This window comes from Triticum dicoccoides, chromosome 2A (assembly GCF_002162155.2).
Source record: "Triticum dicoccoides isolate Atlit2015 ecotype Zavitan chromosome 2A, WEW_v2.0, whole genome shotgun sequence".
NCBI classification, from domain to species: domain Eukaryota; kingdom Viridiplantae; phylum Streptophyta; class Magnoliopsida; order Poales; family Poaceae; genus Triticum; species Triticum dicoccoides.
Genome location: NC_041382.1, coordinates 44,433,623 through 44,438,994, shown reverse-complemented (window position 1 = coordinate 44,438,994; position 5,372 = coordinate 44,433,623).

Here is a 5,372-nt window from a genome sequence, read left to right as displayed (position 1 = left end):
GTCACACGTGCATCCCGCACGCGAATGAATCACTACTTCTAGTATATATAGACATGCTCTTGAAAGAAGGCATACATGGGAAGAGAAGGGGAAGACCATGGTGCCACGGATCAGTAAAGTGGCGCAAGCCACACCCTTGATGACTGGTGGGCATCCCAAAAAAGCTGCAAGCCATGGCAGTTGTTTGACACCTCCCATTTCACTAGATAAGCCATGGAAGTTGTTTGACACCTTCCATTTCACTAGATAAGCCATGGAAGTTGTTTGACACCTTCCATTTCACTAGATAAGCCATGGAAGTTGTTTGACACCTTTCATTTTTGCTATACAGATGAAGATTTTTTTGTTTTGTTTTGCGATGCAGATTTGAGATTACACAATGACTGTGAGAATATTTTATGATTGTAACTTGGGACACTGGAATGCATCCAGTTGCTTCTCATGGGTTTTCATAACCCAATCCAGATGGGTGCTCAAAAATAAATAACGAAGAGCCAAACACAAGGGCATACAGATACTGAAACTGAGAAATTTCTTTGATTCCCAACTTTGTTTTCACTAGATACACGCAAACTTCACAATTCGCTGTTGCTGCAAACTTTACACGTACATAGACTTGGATGTGTGGATCTAGACTAAGCAACTGTACCAAACAACATAAGAGCAAGAGAACCCTGCCAAAAAATAGTATAGACGCGAAATTTCAGTGGCCATATTGATGTATGTGTAACTTTTAAAATGACTGGAATCCCTCAAACTTTCTTCCACCTCAGGCTTATTGGTACTAAATAAATGAGATTACCGGAGTGTTTGGTAGCTGCCAGCCGGTCATATATGATCAAGTTTTTTTTCTACTTCCCTTCGCATTACTCCCTTCATTCAAATATACAGGGCCTGACCTCAAAATATATATATATATATATATATATATATATATATATAATATATATATATATATATATATATATATATATATATATTACGTTTTCGAGATCGACTTTAACCACCGGTTAGAACAATAATATATGATGTGTATGCAACAAAAAGTGTATTGTCAGATTCATATTGAAAGGAATTTCTAATGATATAATTTTTTATATCATGCATCTTATATATTGTTAATTGTATTAATGGTCAAAGGTAGCCTTTAAAACGTTCTAGATCCTAATATACACTACTACCTATGTTTCTAATGTATTAAACTGTCAAAACCTTTTACATTTAGGAAGAGAGGCAGTGGTAGATATGACGGCGTCACAGTAACGTATTGCGTTGGTAGTGTGCCAGCTGATATGAAGGCAACAGACCACCTCATGTGACAGTTTGGTGAATTTTTGCAGATGGCGCTTGCGTTCGTCAACTGGCAGTTGCGCCGACAGCAGGCTTAACTACTGGCAACTACCATGGGACCTGTCTATGCATGCATCATCAATAATCCTAGTACATGGGATAGGCCGAAGCATATATTGGAGGGCCCAACGAATTTCTCTGCCTTTTTAATGCTCTCGTTTGCATTTTTTTAACACATCACAGACACAAACGCTCATACATTCTCGTATACACTCATTTCTGTAAACACAAACGCACAACTACCCTATGAGCATCTTCAAGAGACTGAGTCCGCATACATTCTGAGTGTTTGGTACTTATGATGAACTTTGATGATAGATTTGAATCTTTTTCACAAGAAAAAAGTACAACAAATATGAAGCTTCCTACATTATAATCATGCAATATCGAAGTGTGTTAATGATACACCATCTTGCAATAAATGAAAAAAAGGCTGCTAACAAACTCAAAATAATCATGCAAGATTTCATAGTATATGAAAGGAAAATGATAGAACTCTGTGCATGGTTGTAATAATGGCTGTAAAATCGACGCTAGGTAACACCGTAGATGAAAACATGGCTGAAGCCAATTACTCCAAAGACACAAGTGTGAGTCTTGTGCCTCCACAGTATAATTGTGTGATGGATACATCAGGATAAACTCCTTCCCACGCGAACATTTCTGCAAACGTTAAATGGTGCTCCCCTGTTCCAAAATACTTGGTTTTAGTTCAAAGTACATATGAACAAAATGACCACATGGACACATCAGGATAAACTCCTCCCCTCAAGTGATTTCCAAAGACCGAAAACATTATCACATTTAAAAAGGAGATAGGTACATAATGACAGCTCATGTCAATAAGCTATTATAGCTATCAACATCCGATGATTAATGGCTCAAGTGCATAATGATTTTAGATCATGGCAAATGCAACTTTGTGTAGAAGTCAGGTGACAGTTTATTTATTTATTTATAGCAAGAGAAAAGAAATGCGACGTGATGAAATATATAAATGGCAACCTTGTACTCCCTCCTTTCCAGTTTATAGGGCTTATCTCAAAATTTTAGTTTTTCCATTTTATAAGGCTCAATTTGGTTGTTCCCCATCACATGTTCAGACTTTAAGGTGCATTAAATCATTGCATGCAAGTATTAAGAGAAAACTAACCAATGCATGCATTGCAATTAATGCATTCATAAACATAATTTTTTGAGGAAAACAAGAGCATTAATTGGGTGCTTTTGCAAACTACAAAAAATATTCCACCACTCATCATCTACCTTGGTTGGTTGGTGAGATTTTTGAATTGAGCCTTATAAACCGGAAAAGAGGGAGTATCAATCTTCGCAGAATGAAAAAAAAAGTTTACAGTTTATTTAAATATATTTAGATCTTATATTTTTAGTGCTTTAGATCTTATAGTATTTTTAGGTGCAACATGTCACTGAGGCCTAGTTTGGCAGGTCGGGGTGGACCAGAAATTTCAGAGATCATCCTTTCCGGGCCGAAAATTCCGAGTTGCCCCGGGCCAGCCCGTCCCGATCCCATATTTCGTGCCGATTGAGCGAGCCCTCGAGGGACGCGCAGTTTATTCTCCTGCGACCGACGCGCCGCAACCGCCTCCAGGACGCCGGCGTGCCCTTCTTCCCTGTGCCTTCTCCCCGGAGGTATTTTCCTGCCGCCCCTCCCCTCCCCTCCCCCCAGCCGTATCTCGTCACCGTCCCGCCATGGCTGCCACCACAGACCCCGGCGCCGCCGCGTTGTTTGGCTTCGACGCCGCCCTGGCGTACGCACCGCAACCGACGAGCTCCGCCACGGCCGCCACTACGCCTTTCTTTTTTGGTGTTGCGACGGCGCCCTGGCATGCCGGAATCCTTTCACGGCCACTGTTTGCTGAGCTGCACTTGGTTCCAAAACAAATTACACTAGAGAAAGAGAAACATGAGAACTTAGTGTGGCTAATAGTTTTCCCCTTCTTTTGTGCCAAGCCCTCTCCTATAGTCATATGAGATTGGCTTTTCAACACCCGGGTGTTTAGACACCCGGTTATCTCAATCGTCAAGTGAGAAACATCTTGTTGGGATATGTGCGGAGTCCTCCACCACCGCTTGGTTTAACAGGCTACGTGAAAGGCCTTCTTTGGTTCATAGGATAGGAATTTTATAGGAATAAAAAAATTATAGGAAGTGAGATGACATGCATGTCAATTCCTATAAAGAAAGAGATGTCATTTGGTGCATAGGATAGAATTATTTTCATTGAGTCTAGGCTAATGTTTTTTTTCTCCAAAACGTGAAGCATTGATTCCTATCCTACATAGAAATAGGAATACATTCCTACAAACCAAAGGAGGCCTTAGGTTGTTTGTCCTGTACAAGATTCTCGTTCACCTGTCCCACCACTCACTCGCTGTTGCTTCTTTCCCGTGAGAGAGAGTGTGCGACATGCAAATTTTTTCAGAAGATGCATGCAAAAGTGAGAGAGAGCGGCCGCTTGCAAAGCTTTTTGGAGTTTTTTTTGGGTCCGTGTGTATGAGAGAGAGTAGAAATGATAGGAAAGAGAGGTTGTGTGAGAGAGAAAACAATTGTTTCCAACGAGAGGCGATGGTGAGAATCAGACAGAGGAGAGAGAAAAGGATCGCTGCACTGTTTTCTACCAGAGTCAAAAGCATCCATATGGCTACAGTAGCCCGTCTAGTCAAACTGGACGAGAGCAGCTGATTAGCAGACTTATCACTGGAAAGCATCTGCCACAAGTCAGACAGTGTGAGAATGTCAAAGAAAACTGGACGACTGGGATAATGGGGTGCCGGGGCTCCCGGGTCCTATCGCACCTTTCTGATAGTCTTATTTCATCAGCAGTGCTACTGCATCACAAAGAACATATATCAGCACTGACAATTACTCAACAGCAGTTCAAAGGAAGTCCTGTTTGGCTGTTCGATAGCTGCTATGCTTGCATCATTAGTTTCCTTTCTATCTAATACTGTGAACTTGTGAAGACTATGCCTTCTGAGATCAGTACCCTGTTTTATTATCTTCCTGCAAGAACTAGTGCTACTGCCATAAAAAAGAACAGCGCAACTGCACCTGGAAACTTGATGTGAAAACAACGTCATCTTTGTGCTGTTTTACTCTGTATTTTCGTGTGAAATATAGGATATATTCAGAATTCTATTTTCGAGTTTTTTTTATACCACTGATGCTGGAGCTTTCCTGTGGTTTCGAGCTTGCCATGGAAGCATTCATAGCATAAAATTTTGCAAGTTAACATTCATCTTCACTTCTTCAGCCCCTTGAACACTAAAACTTCTGCATTCTGGGGTGTCTTGTGTACGCTTTTTACCCAATATTACTTTGCTGCTGTTATAGTTTACTAAAAAAGAGTTTTAACATCTGATCACAATACATAAATTAATTTATCTAGTGCTACTGCTATTATTTTTTATCCATATATCTAATTCAGTGCCGGCGGGAATCGAATCGGGGGAATAGGGCAAAAAAAGAAAGCTCGATTCCCCTTGAAACCCTCCTGCTCCCCCCTTCCGCTCCCATCCCGCCGCCCGCCGTGCGCCACTCCGGCGCCGGCGTCCACCGCCTCCCGCCGACGGTCACTCCGACCCCGGCGGCCACCTCTCCTCCCTTCGTGCGGCGGTTCTGGGGGATCATGGCAGGCAGTCCGGCCTCCGTCTCGTCGGCGTTCCCTAGGAGCACGGAGTGGCCGGTGGTCTCTGGCCTCGGGCTTTCGGAGAGCTCGGGCGCGGCGGCCTCCGCTGGACGGCGTCCGGGGAGGCGGTGAGCGCCTCCCGTCCGGAGGTGCCGTTCGTCCAGCCGAGACCTTCAAGGCGCGAGCTTTGGCGCCGGAGGCAGGCGGAGAGAGAGGGCGCTTCACGTGCCGTTCCGGCTCCTGCGCGGCGGGAGATCTCGCCGGATATGGACGGCAAGTGCTTCCGATGCCTCAAGGAGGGGCACTTCAGGAACGACTGCACCAACCCCATGGTTTGCTTTCGGTGCGGTCAAGAGGGACATCCTTCTAG